At 37.0% G+C, this 22,470-nt stretch overlaps 1 long non-coding RNA gene across 1 annotated transcript in view; it reads left to right on the top strand.

The window, feature by feature from the left end:
* The window catches only part of LOC122231852, a 110,574-nt gene that overhangs the window by 75,012 nt on the left and 13,092 nt on the right, over window positions 1-22,470 (top strand). The window contains exon 6 of the long non-coding RNA XR_006209112.1: window positions 5,970-6,098. This is a non-coding gene — a long non-coding RNA (uncharacterized LOC122231852). The remainder of the gene's footprint in view (window positions 1-5,969; window positions 6,099-22,470) is intronic.

Raw genomic sequence — 22,470 nt, 5'->3', positions numbered from 1 at the left:
ATATAACATAGAAAATATTCAGGAAATAGAGTTAGTGTTACTTTCCCAAGGCCACAAGACTTCCTCCACCATGAAATCAATACTGAATGGCTCAGAATTTATTTTTGACAATTGATCATTACAATGGTAATAATGGTAATGATGGTGATGATGATGATGGTGATGATGATGGTGGTGGGGGCGATGTTAGTGTGATGTTTACCACTAAAATTTCTCTTTAAGACAGGTGGCACTGCCTTGAGTGTTTTATTTACTCATGTAGTTCAAAAGTAGTCTACTGAGAATGTATCAAACCAATCTGATAGACATGGAAAATGAGAACAGTTTAAATAGGTTGCCTGAGTCTTCAAATTTAGTAAATATCGAGGAAGGCAAAATAGTACTGTAATCAGAAGCCTAGTTCTAAGAGTGCTGTAGCTGTAGTCGATAGGATCAATGGGCCCTGATAATTTCTTTGGTGTTTTTTCCCAAAAGTACTTCGGAACTTCCCCAGGTACCCTTTTTAGTAGGCACACTATTGTGAATCCAAGAAAGGATTACATTCTGCAGGGAGAGGGAGTTGGCATGAATCCCAGAGCTGAAGGCTATGGTTCTAAAGCTCTCTAGCTTCTGAGCTTTTGCTGAGTGGCTTTCACCATTCACTGAAAACGAAATATCTCGAAGTCAGACTATAATAACCACTAACTTAACTATAAGGATGATGAGTTTGGGATTTCTCTTCTCTAAATAAAAGTGTTATCTATTTCTCACTTCTGCAGGCAAAGTGTGTAAGAACTTTTCCCCACTTCCTTGCTCAGCCCTGCATATTGCTCATTTTGATGACACTGCATATGTATTTTTGAGAAGTTATAGGGTTTTTTTTTAACTTCAAAATTTTTATTCTTCTGAAACCACAGAGGAGACACATTTGAGAAATAGCTCCCTTCAGGTGATAGTTTCCTCCAACATGTATTTGCAAAACTACTGAAATCACAATCTCTGTCACTTCTTATTTCATAGCTGGGACTAATCACCCAACTATAAATTTAATTCCTTCACATTATTATAGATTGCATGTCAGTGTGAGATATAGCTATAATGGTGCCATTCAATAAATCTGATAAAAATGGAGAAGTTTCTCTCCTCATGCTAGCACTGAAAATTTTGGTTGATTGGCACATGACTTGTTCTCACAAGTATAAGAAGGAGAAGAATTCAAGTTCTCACTATTAATTAATAACTGATAACATATACCATTAATAATTCTAAATATATCTACATAACAGAACTAGAGTGCCTTGTGTGCTGTAGCTAAATCAATCACTAAACCTGACCATATTCTTGAATATTTATTGAATAAATAAATAAGGAAGGGAGCAGGCTTCCACAGGGGTGTGAGAGGTTCTTGTCATTGGCTTCATCTTTGCTCATTGCATTTTTCTTTTTTGTACAGCTTCTAGGGTGGCCACTCCTACTGGTTTTGGCCAGGGTCTTCTCCTTCCTGAATCTCTGTGGAACTCAAACAGTTAACATAAATTTTCTTATCTCTCAGTTCCTAATGTAACCATGGTAGCCATGGAGGGTTTCTAAATTTGTTGCTCTGTTGGTTATCACAGGACTTGGGAGGTAAAATGTTTACGGGTACTACCTACTCACCAAACATCAAAACATATCTGGGCCTCAGCAGTGAAGTAGACACAGATGAACAACCTAAGAGTAAAAAAAAAAAACAACAACAACAACAAAAAAACCAACTTGTGGGGCTTGTGCAAATGAACTGTTCTCTATATACCAAACTCATTGCTTAAGAACATAAAGGTTTTTTCTTCTGCTTCCTATTATGTGCCTCTAATGGGCTAGGCTGGTTTAGAATGTTGGCATAGGCCATCAATCTTTGATGCTAAATTAAAAGCTAGAAAAGGACCAAATGCAAGGATCATCAGGGGAAAAATTATACTTTTCCCCAAAGTCTGAGATCTAAGTTCCATAGTCTCTATTTCTGTTTCAGCACCAAAGGCAAGTTTAGAAACAAACAAACAAACAAGTTTATTGAAATATAGAGTAGGAGCATATGAGCAGAGAGAGGAGTGGCTCTTTGGAAATGGGAGGCGGGATGCTTGGGGACCTGCTAGTAATGTTCTAGGACAAATCTCTTAGACCATGACCATGTAGGAAATACCAATTTAACTAGCTTTCAAAACTCTCATAAAGTAATCCTGGTTGAGGAGTTAGAGCCAGATCATGAGTACCACTAGGACATGGCATGAGCTTTTGGTTTCATTTTAAGAGTCAAGGGAAGCCATTGAAATGGTTAAAGCAGAGAAGTGACAACATCTGATTTATACTTAATTATTAAGTATAACTCTTTAGCGAGTGGGTTAAAGAGGGCCAAGAGGGGAAGCAGGGAGCCCAGTTGGAACTGTAGCAGTGGTCTTGGTGAAAGTTCCCAGTGAACACACTGGAAGGTGATTTAAATAGAACTCAGACAGCCATGTGATTCTGCCTGCCTGTCACTGAGCCAGGTTCTGTCAGATTGGAGTATGCTACCCAGGCTGCAAGAACAGAACACTCCCTTTCCTGATCAACTTTGGGCGATCAGTTGCCTCTGAAAATAGTTTTCAGAGAAATTTCTATTTATGTTTTTTAATCAGAGAGAGAAAAGAAAAGAATAACTTGGCATGCTTATGGACAAAAGTAATATAGGAAGACAGTAAAAATCTTTCAGCGTAAAAATAATTACCCAAAATCAAAGGCATGAAAGTGCTAGCTGGCTCTCATAAATGTGTTTTTCATCATGTAAATCGTGTTAAATTTGAAATGTGAAAAATGGTTTTTCACTGCAAAGGTTACATGTAATTTTCAGCTACATAAAATATTTATTTGCTCTCGAGCTCTAGGTAGGTGTCATCTCACCCTATGGTCTAATGAGAAAAGCATTAGCCAGGCCAATGTATCCATGAAATACATTGGATAACAACCTGTCCCCTGTGCCTTGTATATGTATTCTTAGTAATATTAGGCTGACATTGTTTAATAACAGATATTATGAAGCTAACTCTGTATCTCCTTTAGGATTGCTAGAAAATTGGTAGCTGCCATCTGGGGAAACGGATTTCTGACAATTTTTTCCCCTCCAACCCTGTAGAGCTTTAAAGACTATTGTAAAAAGCATGTTTGCTGCTACACTCATTATGGGATATAAACGAACTGAATTCTAAAATTACATTTTCCCTGAGATTCTTCATTATTCAATATTATAACCCTTTTAGTGCCTTTTTTGTTTGTTTGTTTAAAGCATATGTAATAAACTCTGAAGCAACTTGAGCAACTTCTAAGAACCTATCTGGTATTTGGTGAAAAGACCTCTGGGATTCCTTTGTACAGGCTTCTTCTGCATCTGTCTTTAGGGTACATTCAGCCCATTATGTATACCCATTCATTCACTTATTCAATAATTATCGAACCCCTATTATGTGCAGGCCTGTGGTAGGTACTGTGCATCTATTAATGACAAAATGATCCAATTCCTATGAACCCAGTGCTTTCACTTTAGCATGTACAAAGCTGATATTCTGCATCGTGATGGGATATACGGTAGAGGCTAGTCCCGAGGTTTTGTTCAGAAAAGCAAAGGCAAATACTGCTATTGCTGTCTCATTGGATTTAGACATGAGTGGTTTCTTCCAAAGGTCTGGAACCAGAATTTTGTCTTTGGCACTTGGAGGTCTGTAGTGGATAATACAGTACTCTGTACAGACTCCTGCTTCAGAACAGAGACATTGATTCCTCCACTTGCCAGGAGTGTTAACTGCTGTGGCTGACTTTTGTGTTTCTTTCCAGAATTGTACACTGCTGAAGGGAACTGCCCTGCCCAAAGTTACAACTGTCCCCAAGGACTCCAGTTATTACTGGATGTTGGGATGATGGGTAACAGATTGAGTTAGTTCCCTTGCCTCAACTTAGACAACTCTGATGAACTACCTTAGAAGCTCCAAAGATTTCCATGGGACTAGAACATGGAACTTACTGTTCCATGTGTTGAACTTACTCGCTCTCATAAGCTCACTTCCCTATATGTGTTGACCCTAAATGTACTCCTCCATAAACCTCCTTCAAGAAAACCTTTATTCCAGAGTCTGCTTCCAGAGAACCCCACCTGAGAAGGGGAATTAATACTTTTACAAATTCAGTTTATAATTTTGAGTGCCTAGACACAGACGCTACAGTCCATTTCCTTCTTTTTCTCTTTACTCTCTGCAAAGTCCCTTTAAGTTAGGTAAGGTATGCCCCACTGACAAATAAGAAATTGAGACTTGAAGACTGATTTGCTCCAGGTCACAAAGTCGGCAAATGATGGACTCAGGATGCAGGCTTACTCCTGTCTGATGGGAGAGCCTGTACCCTGTTACACTGCTCCCCCCATTTGCCCTTTCCAGCCCCTTCTGATTTTCCTTGTAAAGTAGATTTCACTACTTGTTCATTCTCAGAACAAAAATTAACTTGTTGATTTCTCAAGTTACTTTTTATCTTGTTTCTCTCCTTCACAGCAAAATCCCAACACGGAATGAAGTTGAGGACAGACATTCACACCTAGGGGTGTGTGATGTAGCTATGTTGTGCATAATGCTTTAGGTCACACCAACAAAAATCCTTTGACCCCATACATGAAAATTCACATAGTAGCACTTATAAAACAAGCAAACAAAGCAAAAGCTGTTAACCAGAGAGAAGAAAAGGAAGAAATTTGCAAAGGCGAGGAAATTACAATATGACGGTCATGTCAGAGTGTCATGAAAGATGACACATTATCTTGTAGTGATAAAAATGACACTATAATTGGGATGTGTAATAGTGATAAAATGGCATCCATTTTGAACTAGGATCCTGATGTATTGGCCATTTCAGTGGTATCTGTTCAGAGGTATACAGGGTTCTCTGAGTGGGAGTCAAAGCCTCTTCTCTCCCTACCTCCCACCCCTGGAGTGACTGACAAGTTTGTCACATTCCACATATTCCCTGATCATCTTCACCTGGAAGCCAAAATAAAAGCAAGAGCTCAGCTTCCATAGTGGTGATCTAACGGGGGTTTGTGGACCTACTTACTCAGTACACACAATCTATTGCTTGAGGGGTTGCTCTCAGCAAAAGGATCTGATTTTCACTTGGACCATCAATAGGAGAATCTGCTGGCACAGGCTTGTGAGATCCTGGGATGTTTATCCATGAAGCTTTCTGATTGGTCTGTTTCCCACTAAGCACTATGGAGGCCATTGGTTACAAATTCAAACACTTGTGGAGATTGATATCTTGTGGTCCATCAGAAATTGGTGTTAACATCTAACTGACTTTGTTATAGATCAGTCCACATCCACTGGACATTGTAGTTCCTGATGTGTCTCTTGACAACACCCCTATTAAGGTTTTTCTGGTGCCCATTACCACGTCTTCTAGAACATTAGTTTCATCAATTTATTTTAGACATAGGAATCAAAGTAATAAACTTTGATGATCAAAAACTATATTTCTTTCACAAAACCTGGAAAAAAATCACTTTGTGAATGTGAATCTCAATCTCCTTCTCTATAAAATGGGGATAATTATTCCAACCTTTCACAGTTGTTGTGAAGGTGAAATGAGGTAATGTAGGTAAAACATTTAGGATAATGTCTGCTACGTAGTAATTTTCTCAATAAATGAAAGGAAATCACATTATTGTCATTCATGATGGGTTTTGAATAAGACTTGTCTTCCTAAAGGCCACCAGGGAGGACACAGGGAAGCATTTCCAAGGTGACAGATTATTGCTCCAATCCAGGACACTCTTTTGAATCCCAATCCATGGGCAATACCGTCTGATTCCCAGATGGAGGGGTCTCTGACTCTCATTTATTGCTTCTGCCACACCTTTTGCTGGAGACCAGATTCAGATTACAGGACATATTTTTTTCTTACTTTACATTTTAAGAAAATGCTGATGTTTTTCCCCACAGAGATCCATTTCTCCTGATCATTCCGTTCTCCACTCCATCCGCCATCACTTTCTCCAAGTAATGCAGGGGATGTGAACAACCAATCAGGAGATAAGTTTCAAGGAAATAAGATGAAATGCGAAAAAGAAGGTATGCTTTCTTAAAGTAGAATTTTCTCTTCCTTTTCCATTCTCTGAGTAATGTGTGAAATTTCACAAGTATTGAGAATAATGCTAGTGTCACCCCCAGAACAAGGGGACAAATCATAGATTTGTCCATGAGTGAAAAAAAATATGTGTAAATGTCAAAAAAAAACCCCTCTGAATTTTAACCAAACTATACTAAATTAATTATTTAACTTCAAAAATTGGGAGAAAGGTTTGAAAAATGTCTTCATTTATTTTCTGTCAGGAAACATGGGGTACATTTTAATGAACAGCATCCACTCTGCAGCTTATGCCTGGGCAATGCTTTTCAAATATGAATGTACACAGGGTTATCCTGTGGATCTTACTGAAATGCAGATTCTGACTCAATAGATGTTGGGTGGGTCCTCAGACTCTGCATTTGTACCCAGGTGAAGCTGAGGCTTCTTGTCTAAGGACAGTATTTGAACAGCAAGGACATAGGACATGTTCATCTCCATGGCTCCCTTTTGGTATAGTCTTATTACCAAACCAGGTGCAGGTGCTTAGTGCTTCCTTTGTGCACTCAAAGCATTCATGGGGTGGTGAAGAGTAGAGAGATACACATAAATCCTGTACCTAGACAAATAATTACAATATTATGGGATATGGACACATATCTGTGACTGAAAAATCACAGAAAGTGCTGTGGGACCCTGGGATGAGGGAACTCATTCGGTCTGAGAGAATCAGAGAAATCTTTACAAAGGATAGGTTGTTGGACAGACTCTTTTAAGAAGGGGAATGACGGTTCCAGGGATGTGGATGAGAGAGGTGAGTGAAACTGGGAGTCACTCATATGGCTACAAGTGGCACATAGAAAAGTTATATTTGTTTTTTATTAATAGAGGAAGAAATAAATTTGTGAACCAGTCTTAAGCATTTCCCTTTATTATTGTGGGAATCAATGTGTTTCTCTTTCAAAAGGAGGGTACAGATGTGTTCATCTCCTCCATCACCCTTTGCCAAACCCTCGCCAGCCTTCAGGATTTTGCTTCATGAAGCTTTCTCTGAACACCCAAGTCAGAAAGCAATTTTTTCTTCCTCTCAACTCTAGAGCACTCATATTCATTGAATGTAAAAATTTTGCTCATAGACCCCTCATCTGAAACATCTTTGTAGCATCCTGAAATATTGAGCAGAATTTCTTAAACCTAATAATCACATTACGGCTATCATCTATGTGCCAGACACTATGCACTTTCCACTTCACAAATTCTCTTATTTAATTCTCACAATTATCCTATGATGTATGCAGTATTATCACTAACCTCATTTTACAGATCCAGACTCTCAGGCTCGGTTCAGAGATTAACGTGCCTCAAATCACTGAACCAGAGAGTAGTAGAGCTAGGATTAAAACTCTGAATGCAGTACAATTAAATACCTCCCTATGTTGGATGAATGGATTGATAGACTGTGTCGCTGATTCAGGGTTGATGTAATTTCTTTGAATTTCTTCCATTTTGATGTTGGATTTTATGTCTCCTTCCCTCCAGTTTGGGTGGACTCTGACTGCTTTGACTGATAGAACACAATGGAATTGACACTATGTCAGTTTATGGGTCCAAGTATTAAGAAACTTTATTCTTCTTGTCCCTTAATATATATTATCTTGGCGTCCTCAGCCACCATGTAAGAAGTCTGATGTCCTGTTAGATGACCTGGAGAAGCCTTAAGACTATAAGAAGCCCTTAGCCATACTAAGCCTAAACCCCAAGAGTTAGAAGTTCCCAGTTGAGCCCTGCCTCACAAAGAGCTAAGGCACCAGCCATTTAAGTAGAACCATTTGGACCCCAGACCAGTCCAGTAGCTCACAGAATATCATTGAATGACCTCAGTGCTTCATAGAGTATAGAAGAACCATCTATTTTAACACTTCACAAATTCATGAGATACTATGATATGGTTGTTGCTTTAAGCCATTAAGTTTGAGGATAATTTCTTATGCAGCCAATGATATGAAATGAAAGATCATTTCTGACTCCGAGAATCTTATTTTCTCTGCCTGTTGTTAGTGTGTGTTATTGGTGGTGAAGACGGAGATATAGTATGTCAAAATCTCTTGGGGTATGGATAACTGGCACTGAGCAAAATCCCCCAGGTGAAAATGATAGTTTTCTGCCATCTTCCCTGAAGATTAAGCACTAATCTTAGATTAGGGTTTTAGAGCCAGAGGGATTTTAGAAGTCATTTAGATTAACCATTCATTTTACAAATAAAGAAATGGAGGCATGAAAATTAAATCACTTTAACTGGATTAAATAGACGCTGGAAATAGAACCCATAGGACAATGAATTATGCTATAGTATGTGTATATATGTGTGTATATATATATGTGTGTGTGTGTGTGATACATATAGATATAGATACATGATATATAGATATAGATATGGCAACATTGATCTATATATCAATTGCTATAAATTAGTATTACCACAATTACATGTTAATGCTTCAGAATGAATGAATACATTGAAATTCTCAAAGAACGTAATCAGCTATCAGTGTTTCTCAAATTTGGCTCTACATTAAAATCACTTATAGTTATTAAAATAAGTAAATAAATCACTCTTCAAGACCTAGGCCTATACATTTAATTGTTTATGAGTGGCTGCAACAATTCGTCTTTTTCTTTTTTTGGTAACAACCCTGGTAACTATTAATTAATTTATTATTAGTAACTAGTAATCATGAAGTTTGCAATTTCATAATAGGTTTATATAGTATTAATGATACTTTTTCTCTCTTCAGTGACCATATATAATTTCTATGATTTCTGATTTAAATGGTTTGTGTATTTTATCATTTTTAAAATAATTTTTCCATTTTTTTGAGCTATATTCTCTTAACATATACTCGTTTCTAACATGTACTTAACATGTACTTCATACAAATTTTTCCTTTTAATATTTATCTCTTGAAATAGAATTATACTTTCTGCCATCCTTCTCTCAGCCTTGAATGGAAGATCCAAACGCAAAATAGGCCTACTAGCTGGCTTTTGTAATGCCATTTCAGTAAGTTGATAAATCATGCAAGCAAGAGTTGTTTGTCAAACATACATATCCTTAAATAAATTAGCTTTTTGTGAAGAGTGTGCTGGATTTATTAGCTAGAGGTTGCTAATAATTTATCACACACTCATTTGTTTGAAATATAATTCACAAACAACACAGAGTTAGATTAAATAAAAGTATCTGAATCTAGGACTAATGCATTGGAGGAAATATAATTATAGCTCATTGCCATATCATAAAACTATTATGGTTTTCCCAATTGCCCACTGGTTGCTGCCATATTTTACAATGGCATGATACATTTAATAACATTTTTTTTACAAAATGTAAGTTTTGAAAATGGTTGAACCACTGGGGAAAACTGGAAAAAGGTCACGTGGAATCTCTGTATCATTACTTACAGTTGCTTCTGAATTTATAATTATCTCAAAATATTTTAAAAGAATGGTTGATAACTTCCACTGCTACACACATTGCCCTCACTCATAGGTATTTTTGCTCCTGTGAGATAAATTAAAAAATAAACTCTTATATGTGTGTTGATTTGAAAGAGATTTTGCTTTTTTCCTGAGATCCTGACTGAATTCCACCATAGTATGAACTGCTACATCTTCATAGGATATTTCTGAAATGCTCTAGTATTCAAAGGAAAACAGTATCTGCTACTATAAAAGCCAGGGGCAAAAAAAAAAAATCTGATTTGATGTAGTGGATAGTTTCAGTGGTATCTCTGCATTAGGACCAGTGGGTTGGGTTTTGCTCATGTGGTCCAGAAAATAAAAAAAAAGAATGCAGTATAACCTAGTGGTTAATTACTTAGGCTCCAGAGTCAGTCTTTGCTTTTTATCTCTCTGACCATGGACACATTCCATAACTTCCCTTTGCCTCTGGGGCCTCATTTTGAAATAGAATTAATAAGAGTGCTTACTGCTTAGGATTCCTGGGAGGATTGAATCACAGGATAAACATGCCTGAAGTTCAATGAACTTTTATTAATGGGGAGCTGGGTGTGAGAGATACTGTGGTTATGATCCCACTGCCCCAAAACATTTGGTCAAGATAAACAGCTAAAATACAGAGGCTTTCTACCTTCAAGCTCTGTTTTATTTAATCCCTGAGTCAGTCCTGACCAGGCCATGGAGATCATCAGCAGTCTTAGCCCTCCAGGACTTAGGGTTACCTGCCTGCCATAGATCTCTCATTAATTGTACCTATTTTGTGGTCTGAACCCCCAAGTACCCATCAAGAGGCAACCTTTTTTTTCAATTTTTTAAATGTTATTTATTTTTGAGATCTAGAGAGAGACAGAGTGTGAGTGGGCAGGGCAGAGAGAGAGGGAGACACAGAATCTGAAGCCGGCTGCAGGCTCTGAGCTGTCAGCATAGAGACCGAACTGGGGCTCAAACCCAGGAGCCCTGAGATCATGACCCTAGCCAAAGCTGGAAACTTAACCAAGTAAGTGAGCCACCCAGGCACCCCAGGACACAACCTTTTAAACCGAGCTTGCCACCATTGATTCAGTCTTTGCTTTTTTCCTTCTAACTAGATTTTCTTTGCCCTATTCCTGGTATCCTGTTGAAAACAAAGTATGTTCCGGGATCCCTGACACCTCCACCCTGACCTCGTCATAGCCCTATTCGGTAGAAGTAACTTTTTCCTTCATCTTTAATCATAGCTTTGCATACTGATGCAAAGAGAGCAATTATTCAGAGCCATAGTACTCTGCCCACCTGGATGAGAACACTATGATGTCACTACTGAATTAGCTGTTTGTTTGTTTTTTTAAATTTTTTTTAACGTTTATTTATTTTTGAGACAGAGAGAGACAGAGCATGAACGGGGAAGGTCAGAGAGAGGGAGACACAGAATCCGAAACAGGCTCTGAGCTGTCAGCACAGAGCCCGACACGGGGCTTGAACTCACGGACTACAAGATCATGACCTGAGGCGAAGCTGGCCGCTTAACCGACTGAGCCACCCGGGCGCCCCTGAATTAGCTGTTTATAAATATCAAAACTTGTCTGAAACTTTTCTGAGGTTGCCAACCTTTTGCACACTGTTGGGGAATGCTAACTACACAGAAGAGTTAGCCTTTCAGCCTGGTCAGTTTTTCCAGCTCAGTCTAAACTTTCTTCCTCTTACTTTCTATCATGTTCTTATTTTGATTTATATTGCAGCATGCACAGAAACTGAGACCAAATGAGTTAATAAGGATTTTGAATTCTTTCCTATATATCAAAATGTTTTTGGGTGATGAAAGAGTAGATATAGGAATCCTTATACCCAGGCTTTTGTTAGGGGTGGGGGTGGCAAAAAGCCTTCTTAAATGTCACTGGTTTCTTTTTTTCCTCCGTTTGCTCTGTGTTCAAGACTCTCACTAGCAATGAGGGTCTGAAGTGTTATAGTTTGATTGTATTTTTTTCACGATCCAGAATTTCAACAATAAATAACAACAAACTTAATTTGGTATACATGTTCACCCTATCTTATAATGTACAAAAGGTGTGTGTATTGCTTGATGGCAAATTGGTCATCAAAATAAGCTTAAGTGCATTATAACGCACTGATAAAACTTCAAAAGCATTCCTTATTATCTAAGAACTCATTGGAGACATGTGTCAGAATCTCTTTTTGATGTAAAACTGGGCTTATATTTTGACAATGGCTTCAAAGAAAATCAAGTATTTAGATATTCTTTAAATATGTACATAATCTGTATGGTAAAAGTTACAAAATGTTGATGGGAAAAATCAAGGACACATAAATAAACAGAGATATAGAATGTTCCTGAATTGGAAACTCAGCACAGTAATGGTGCTACTTGTCCTCAAACTATTGTATGAGTTTAATACAATTCCTATCAAAATTTCAGCAAGGTTTTTGCAGATAGAGACATAAAACAACTTGGATGAATCACCAGGGATTTAAGTTGAGTGAAAAACAAACAGCAAACAGCAATTTTAAAAGCTTATGAGCTATATAATTGCGTTTATATGACATTTTTGAAATAACAAAATTTTAGAGCTAGAGAACAAATTATGGGCTTCCAAATGGTTAAAGATGGAATCCTGTATAATCCTGCACAATCCCAGGAGGTTGGTGTGATTCTAAACAGGCCACATGAGAGATGCTTGAGGTTATGCAACAGTTCATTATCTTAACTTGATGATGGGCACATAAACCTATACATATAATAAAATAGTGTAAACTGAACACATGAATGCATACAAATTAAACTGCGACAAGTATAAATAGGAAAAGTAGATTGTGTCAAGATCAACAGTGGTTATGTTATTATCCTATAGTTTTGCAAAAGGTTACTAATAGAAGGAGTATGGGTTTAATAGTTTCCTAGCACTGTGGGAACAGAGTACCATCAACTCAGTGGCTTAAAAGAACAGAAATTTGTTCTCTCACAGTTCTGGAGACTAGAAGTCTCAAATCATGGTGGCAGGATCATACTTCCCTCAGAGATTTTGGGGAAGGATACTTCCTTGCTCTTTGTAACTTCCAGTAGCTCCAGACACACCTTGGTTTATGGCAGCATCATTTCAATCTCTGACTCATCTTTTAAATAATTGACTTCCCTCTGTGGGTCTCTATTTCTGTGTCTCTTTTCTTCTGAAGACACCAGTCATGTTGGATTAGGGCCCACTGCAATGACCTCATCTTGTTTTTTTTGTTTTCTGTTTTTTGTTTTTTTTTTTTTTTAAGTTCATTTATTTTGAGAGAGACAGAGACAACATGAGTGGGAGAGGGGCAGAGAGAGGGAGAGAAAGAATCTCAAGCAGGCTCTGAACCATCAGCACAGAGCCTGATGCGAGGCTCGAACTCAAGAACCATGAGATCATGACCTGAACCAAAACCAAGAGCTAGATGTTCAATCGATTGAGCCACCCAGATGCCCCAATATGACTTTCCCAATAAGGTCATATTCACAGGAATTGGTTACTAGGACTTCAGCGTATCTTTTGGGGGACAAAATTCAACCCATAACATTGAGTGAAGGGCACAGAAGATTTATCTGTGTTTTTTTTCTTACACAATGCATATGAATCTACTATTGTCTCAGTAAAAAGTTGATTAAAAATCAAAAGCAAAAGGTGATAGCAATGGCAGCCAATGTGGTTAGCAAGTAGCATAGGGCCATTTCAAGAAATATGTTTTATAATCTAGAAAGTGTTGGGTACTGTGCAAAGAGGCGCCAGCTGTGTGTATGAGGCCGGCGTCCAGGGCAGAGTGTAGTAACCTGGTCCAACAGATTACTGTGGAGTACCCAGAAAAAGTCATCACTATGACCCTCATCCCACTTCTCTAGGACTGAAAGAACTCTCTGGTCAGATATATGCTGTATTGCTGATTCAGAAGAATAGTGATGTAAGTTGATTTGTGTGTGTGATTGAGGAGGAAAAGTGCAAGTTCTGATATTCCTAGGATTTTCCTGGGATCTTCCCCACTGGAAATTTTTCAGTGTTTTGGATACAGTTGGCTTGAAAAAATGGCCTAGAGGCTTGGGAGTTTGGGGAGCAGCAGAAGTAAAGATATTGTTACAAATAAAATAAATATATTCATAGGTCAGTTGAAATGACTCAGTAAATCTGTGTAAAGTCCAAGGTACAGAGAGGAACATATACTTCAGTAAATGGAAGCAAGTATTATTTTTATATTTTGTAATTTGTTAGCTGATTTGAATATCACCATGGGTCACACTTTCCCCTCCAGAATGTTGGGTATTTTAGATTGAAAATAAAACCAGATGTATCTCTAAGGTGAGGAGTTTGTGATAATGTAACAATAAAATCACCACAAATGTTAGAAATGAGAACAACGGTGTAGATTATAAAGTTTTTCTTTCAAAACATGCTCTGACTTTAAACTTAGACACAGTAAAAGAGAGAACTTGTAATCCTATACGTATTCACCCAAAATTTAATATGGTCTGGTATGAGCCCTTTGCAACTTTTAAGGCTTTAATAATAAATCAATTCCTTCCTGCTAAATGGAAATTGAAGAGCTTGTAAACATCTCCCATTGGAGTCAGGCTGGAGATCATCTTTCAACTGTATGGGAGCTCAGAGTAGGGCCAATTGACTCAATTGACACAAGCATTTAATTTGTATTTTTTAAAGCCTCCATACAACATTTACTTTCACTTTTTTATCCTGCTTAACACTTCTTTTTGTTCACTCCTTATCCACAAAGATAAAGTTCCTATGTAGAATTTTAAAAAATGGTGTCTTCTTAAATGAAAACTACTTAGGAAAGCACATTGATGGGAATGTACCTACACAAGGATATACTTTCTAATTAGCTCACTTGCTCACGTTGCATAATTAAAGCTTATTGAGGCCAATTCAAATGAAGAACTGTCTTCTTTATTTTTTAAAGTATCATTTAAAGTGGTTTGGAAATTAGCATTATTCTAATTACCTCTTCTTAGAAATGAGTTTTTATGATTAAAGAGGAGACAGTAAGATATGCTTGGTTTTCGATGCAGGTTGTTTGTGTTCTTTTGTTTTGCTTTTGACTCTCAGACTTATTACTGACCTTTGCTTGGTACCAAAGCCCTGGAAGTTTGCATTTGTTCCCATCAGATCCTCTGAGATATCCTGAGCCCAGGATGCTTTGGGTATGAATAAAATTTCCCTAAGGGAAAAGAAAGTATGGAAGGACATATCTCCAAATTCACATCAAACTGTCAAAGGTAAACAGATTGGGCCTTTAGCTTTCTCATTTCCACAAAGGTCCAAGGCCTCAAACCCCACAAACTACTTATTCTATTCATTAGTGATGGAAACAGGCAAATATAAGCTAAGCCCATCTCTGGCGCAGGAATGCAGGATGTGAGGAACCCAGAACAACTGTCGTATCTGAGCTCCTCTTCATGATGCTTTCTGCTGAGAGTTCTTACCAAAATGACTTAAGAGTAACTTTCGATGATTTCAAAATGTGGTGAGGATGAGTCCTACTAAGAACATACCGGGTGAATGCCCTGAGTGCTCCTTCCCTCAGTCTTTTCTTCTTTTCCTGGCCTCATTGGGATTCTGTTACACCTGAGGCATCTTTGGGGGTCCTGCTGAAATAAGCATCTTTCTAGTGAGGAATGTAAAGAATGACAAGTTTATATTAAATTTACTTAAAATATTTAATGATAATTAAATTTTTTGAATAGGTAATACATTTTCATGGTTCAAGATTCAAAAGATATCAAATGACATAAAGTAAAAACTCTCCTTTCCACTCTTGAACCCCAGCAATCCAGTGTTTCTCCCCAGAGATAAACACTATTATCAATTTTTGTGTATCCTTTTATGTATGTACATGTAGGGACACGCATGTTCTTTATTTTTTCCTAAAATACACATAGATTTGCATTGAGATTTTTTGTTATTGTTAACAATATATCATTCCATATCAGCATAGACAGAGCTTTTTCATTTTTCACAGCTGTATTGCATTCCAAGATATGAATGTGCCATAGTTTATTTACCTTAGTCACTAATATGGGCATCTACATTGTTTCTAACATTTAACACGTTGTAGTTTAACTGTAAGATAAGTACCTGAAAAGAAATTGCTAGATCAAAGGCTATAAGGATTAAGCATATAATATCACCAAATTTCTCCACCTAAAAATTGTACTAATTTGTATTTCATCCATCAATGTATGATGTTTCTCTAGATCCTTGTCAGCATGTATTTATGTAATCATTTAAACCAGCCTTGTGTGTGTGTTTGTGTGTGTGTAAATCATTATGTGTGTGGTAGACGTGAAGATAAGTGGTTAATGAAATTGAATCTGGAGTCTTCTCCCTCAAATACTGGAATCTGCTAGTGTTGCAATATTTAAAAACCAGTAATTGGTCACTTAGGTTATTTCAACTTCATTTTTGTATCTCATAAACACATGCCTCAAACTACGATGTCACCTGTCCATAGTACAGTGTTGGAGGAGAGGTACTTGGCATGTCCACAACCATCTGCACTGTCCCCTTGAACCTGTTCTAGGAATTGGATGGGAAGAGATATTGACATATTTTCAGGTGAACAGAAGTATGTGCTGAAGTTTTCTGGATCCATGCCTAAGTTTTCTCTTTCCGAAACCTGGAGGACATATGACCGCTAAGACATTTAAGAAAAACATACGAAATTGATAAATAAATTAAATGAATATGGCAGAAACTTAAGAATAAATGACCAAACGATGGCCTCTAAACTGGCATAATTAAGAAATAGACAAGAGGGTGGAAGACAGGGACTGACTGCTTTCCACACCCTGTCCAGTAACACACACCTTCTCTTCATCCTACAGGTTGTAATTTATAAATATGTTTTTTCACCCATTAATCATTAATCATGACCACCTGGCTGTTCTCTTCAAAGGTCAGAGTTGACATTTTAATATAGCACCTGGGCATCTCTATTAATTTCTTTTTATATTATTTCACTAGAATAACATTCCTGGGAAAATGGAGACATGTGTTAGAAAAGCTCTTTAAGTAACAAATGGTGTTAGTACTTCCTTTAGAATAATGCAGCTGGGGCTCCCACCTCTACTCAGCCAGTGAGAAAGGAAGAAACATTTCATAAATAAAGACGTACAAACAAATAGAAGGCTGAATCCAACCTATCCATCCATAGTGACCTAACAAAAGCAGCAGCTGATTTAATATAGTTCTAGCTCTCGTATACCAGATCCACATTTTCCTCTCTGGACCATGTAAACCAGTTCTGTATGTTGATTCTGAAAATGGTGGAAAGATTGCTCCAGAAGCAGAGAAAGCATTTGTAATCCTAGGTGGAAAATAGACTAAGCTTGTGATACAGTGGCTCCCAAGTGTCATTTGGGAGCCTAGCAGTTTTAGTTTTGGTGAGATCAGGGATTTTAAAGCCATATTGTTTTAGGGGTAAATGGGTGGCTCAGTTGGTTAAGTGCCGACTTCGGCTCAGGTCATGGTCTCACGGTTCCTGGGTTCAAGCCCTGCATCAGGCTCTGTGCTGAAAGCCCAGAGCCTGGAGCCTGCTTGGGATTCTGTGTCTCCCTCTCTCTCTGCCCTTCTCCCACTCATGCTTTGTTTCTCTCTGTCTCTCAAAAATAAACGTTAAAAAATTTTAAAGCCATATTGTTTTGGATTTAGGAAAATGTCTAAAGTTGATGGACATAGGCTTTAATTGATTGGACCATACACAGAAAGGAGAGGAGACCAGGGAAGACCCGGTAATAGGGATGAAGGAAGGCAGAGTAGAAAGCAAACACAGTGTCCTGTTGCCTGAAGATATGAGAAGGGATTCCAGGAATGTATGCAGGCTGCTTACATGTGAGGGTGATCTGGGGAAGGGCTTAGGCAGTAAAGTGATCATATCATATTATACAGATTCCTGCTGTCTTTGATTTGGATCACTTCTAGAACCAAAGGTCTAGATTGACAAAACTGAAGTGACATTCATGCCATGTGTCACATGGAGACATGAAGACATTCATGCCATGTGTCACAAGAACATGGCTCATACCAATCCTGTTCTTAAGTGCTCCACAAGCATTTGTGAAGTTTTTTATTAGATTCATCTGTACAGCACCTCAAGCTATGTCCCCAAAATTTCACCACATCCTATGAGGTAGGTACTATTTTCAGTCCGTTTTAAAGGTAAGGGCATTGAAGCTTAAATAATTTAAGTAACATACAAACTTTCACCCTTAAAAATGATAGTGCTGGGATTTGAATCTGTATCTGTAAGACCAGAAGGCTCATAATTATAGTTTGAATAGCTAGGACACTATTAGTATAAAGTAATTTTTTAGAAGATTGGAATTAAATAAGTTCTATTTACAATTTAAAATGAGATTTTTAAAGAATAGTAGCCATTCAGATGCTACATTTTGTGCAATTAATGATTTGTGCCTTCTGCTTGCCACCAAGTGCCCATACAATTAACCAGGCATTATTGAAGTAGCTTTTAAATTTAGAGACATGTGTTGGCAAGCAGTTGTATGAGAGCCTGTGGTAAAAGTCAGCAGTTTTTAAGCAGAAAGAAAAGGATTTAGAAAGAAAACTCTATTATAAAATCAACTTCTTTTTGCTTAAGGTAAAAAGCTCATAACATGCTGGAAAAATATATTAGAAATGAGTGCAAACCATCATCGAGACTTTTGCTCTTGTGTTTATGCCTGAGGCCTTTTTATTTGATCATTGTTTTATTAATGGACTTGAACCAATGAACAAGCTGGGGAAAGCTGTAGTACCTGTGGCATAAAGTATATCGTTGGAGGAATGACTTTTTTTTTTTTTTTTTACATTCAGGTGTAATACATCATGGGAGTCAATTTAGCATGGGTAGCTTTAATATATGGTTGAGGGCTAGGAAATTTTTCAGGGAAGTAAGCGCAGCCAAATTAATCCATACTGAAAGAAGAAATTCACCGGAGAGAAGAGTTCTTCTCTAATATATATTTGGTTATTTTATTATATCCAAAGTTCTATTCTCAAAGGGTTGTTACACAAAAAAAGAAATAGTCTGTCATTTACATAATATGTGAGAGCCTATACATTAGATCAGGAAATAGCTTATCTTGTTAATTGTACGAGTGTAGGCTTTGAGACTTCTAAAAAGACAGATACAGGTGATCTCCAACTTAAGATTTTTTTTAGCTTTACAATGGTGCTCAAGTGATACACATACAGTAGAAATCATAGTTTTAATTTTGAATTTGGATATTTTCCCGGGTTAGTGGTATGAATTTAGTAGAAACCACACTTAAGACTTTGAATTTGTACCTTCTCCTGGGCCATTGGTATGTGGTACAATACTTGTTTGAGATGCTGGGCAGTGACAGTGACCAGTCTTGTAATCATAAGTGTTAACAACCGATACACTTACAACGATTCCGTACTCATGCCACCATTCTGTCTTTTACTCTGAATGCAGTATTCAATCAATTTTATGAGGTATTCAACCTTTTATTATAATATAGGCATGTGTTAGATGAGTTCCCTCAACTGTAGGCTAATGTGAGTTTTCTCAGCATGTTAAGGTAAGCTATGGTAAGCAACGGTATTTGGTAGGTTAGGTGTATTAAATGCATTTTTTTGTAGGAGAATTTTTTATGTTTTATTTATTTTTGACAGAGAAAGAGAGAGAGAGAGCGAGCGAGCACAGGGGAGGAACGGGGGGGCGGGGCACAGAATCCGAAGCAGGCTTCAGGCTCTGAGCTGTCAGCACAGAGCTCAACCCTGGGTCTCGAACTCGTGAACTGTGAGATCATGACCTCAGTTGAAGTTGGATGCTTAACCAGCTGAGCCACCGAGGCACCCCATATTAAACACATTTTTGCTGAGGACATTTTTAATTTACAATGAGTTTATTGGAAAGTAACCCAATTATAAGTCAAGGAAGTGGAAGACCTGTACTACACCATCACCCTGGTGATGAAGGAAGGTATATAGAGAAATTCAGTTAATTTTTTTAATCCCCTTTGGAGCTGGCACTTACAAAGCAAGTGTTCAGTAACTAATAAATGCATGAAAGAGTGGAAAGGAAGTGAAGATGAGGAAAGCATATGATGGATGGTGCTCAGAGACACAACTCATATGCATGATATATGACTATAGAGCAATTATTTGACATCAGGATTTTGATATATGAAGTGGCTATATTTCAGGTATCACACTTTCTTCTACTATATATCAAACCCACATAATTTACATCTGGAAGGAATTTTGTAGATCATTCACTTTAATCCCTATAGTTTACATATGAGAAAAAGGCTCAGAGAAATTAATAATGATAAAATTTTACCCTTTTGGATAACAGAAGAGCTGGAATTAGAATGTAGATTTTTCTGGCATTTCCTTCAATACACAGATTTTTTTCTCCCAGATAATTTGAGCCTACAACTACCAATTAATAGAATATAATGAAATAAAATGTACTTTTTTCCCAACTTTATTGGAAACCACTTGTCACTTCCCAGCATCTCAAGGAAGTATTGTACCACATATCAATAGCCCGGGAGAAGATACAAATAATAATCAAAGACATATAACTCAGTGTGAAAATAGACAATGGATTTGAATAGCTATACAACCATATAAGATATAAAAATGGCCAAAAAGCACATGAGAAGATGCTCAACATTATTAGTCAGAAGAAAAATACAAACAAAATCCAGAAACTACAACTTCATACCTCTAGGATGGCTAAAATAAAGAAGACGGACAATAACAAGTGTTTACAAGGATGTAGAGATACTGGAACTCTCATGTGCCACTGGTGGAAATATAAAATGGTGCAGCCACTTTGGAAAATAGGTTATTAGTTCCTTAAAATGTTGAATATGAAGTTGTCATATGACCCCAGCAATTCTACTCCTGGTATATACTCAAGAGAAATGAAAATATGTCCATACAAAAATTTGTACAGAAATGTTCATGGAAACATTAGTCATAATAGTAAAAAAAAAACCAGAAATAACCTAAATGTCTATGAACTGATGAATGGATAAACAGTATGTGGTATAACAATACAGTGGGATATCGTTCAGCAATCATAGGGAGTGAATTACCAATACATACTGCAGCATAGATGAATCTTGAAATTATACTAAGGAAGGAAGCCAGACACAAAAGTCACGTATTGTATGATTCTATGGAAAATAAAGAAAGACCACCCAAATGAGAATAAGCAAAGCCTGTTTATTCAGTTTCCTAAGGCAAGGGAGGCAGCCACCATCACTTGCATTTGGCAGAGAATCAAAGGCAAGAAGAGTGGGAAAATTTTATAATGGAAAAAAAGGATGGTTTCAGGTAGCTCTGATTGGATGCTGTTGATATAAGAAGTCTTAGGTAGGCTAACTAGAAGTAGGGCATTCTAAGTAATTGATTAGGGATAAATATTTGGTATTCTCTGGTTGATCTAAGTTGGAAATGGGAGCGAGAATTAGAAAAGTGTCAGTTTTTAATCATGTCCTAGACATTTTGGGCCTATTGTTATGTTGTTTATTGTCTGACTTCCTCAACTGGTTACTTTAGGTAGCAGGTTGACTTTTTTGGACTGAGAGTTCTATATTTATACTGTATATTTATATATAGCCTATCTATTTGTGTGTGTGTGTGTGTGTATGTGTGTATTTAGTCTCACCCTTCATTATGTGAAATGTCCGGAATAGGTAAATGCATTGAGGTAGAAAATATATTAGAATTTGTCTAGAACTGGAAGGGTGAGGTAGGGAGTGATTACTAATTTAATGGGTATAAGATTTCTTTTCAGGTTCCAAAATTAGATTATGATTGTGGCTGCATAATTCTGCAAATATACTAAAAGTGATTGAATTATATACTTTATATGGGTGAAATTTATGTCATTTAATTTATCTATCAAAAAAGCTTTTAACGTAACTCACTGATGGTTTTTTATTCATTTGAGATGATAATATTTTGAATGTATTTGGTTAAAAGTATTTATAATTAAAAGTAATTTCAACTTCTGTTTATTTTTATTAATATGATTATTAGAAAATTTAAAATTACACGCGTGACTAACACTTAATTTTTATTTCACAATTCTTATCTAATAAGAAGTCAGGCATTTAAAAAGTAATTGCAAGTGTAAAGAGTGTTATGGAAGGGAAAGTTTTGTAGGTTCTTTGATTCTATTATTTTTGCTTTTTGTAAACATAGATGAAGAAAAAGGAATTCCTAAGGATTTTTTAGGAAGATATAGGAGCAAAAACATATACCTTTTCTTTCCTGGTTTAGAACTCCTTTCTTCCATCTTATAACTACCTTAATTGTAATGAAAGAACTATAGGTTTTGATCGGTTGTTAACTTCAAAGATTATTTTTATCATATTGAGACTGATGAAAGCCATGGACACTCTTCTCAAGTTGGGGGCTAATACATTTATGAACGATGATGAATTCTGTTGCTTTGTATAATATCCATGCACACTTTTGGTAAAAGCAGGTGAACATTTTTTTTTTTTTTTTTTTGGTAGGGGAAAACATCCTTCCCCCTTATGACTTGGAAGTGTGGGATAAGGGATACTTCCTTTTCCAGTCACACTGATTCGTTCAAGAATGAATGCTTTACTTTACTTGGCCTATCCTGGAGATTTAAGGAAGCAGAAATCTCTCCTCTGCTGAACTCAAAGCAGGAAAAGCCTAAAACAGAAGATTTTGAGGGCGATCACCTGGAGGCAGGTGACCTGCAAGGTGAAAAATAACAGAAACCCTTTAATATCACTTCAGCCTCTAGATCCAGCTTTAAACTAATTTGTCAGTTAAGGAAATTGATACATTTGTTTTTTTGGCTAAGCTAATT

Source organism: Panthera tigris, chromosome D2, assembly GCF_018350195.1.
Source record: "Panthera tigris isolate Pti1 chromosome D2, P.tigris_Pti1_mat1.1, whole genome shotgun sequence".
NCBI lineage: Eukaryota > Metazoa > Chordata > Mammalia > Carnivora > Felidae > Panthera > Panthera tigris.
Note: the sequence above shows the minus strand (reverse complement) of the source record. Positions and strands in the feature narration are given on the sequence as shown.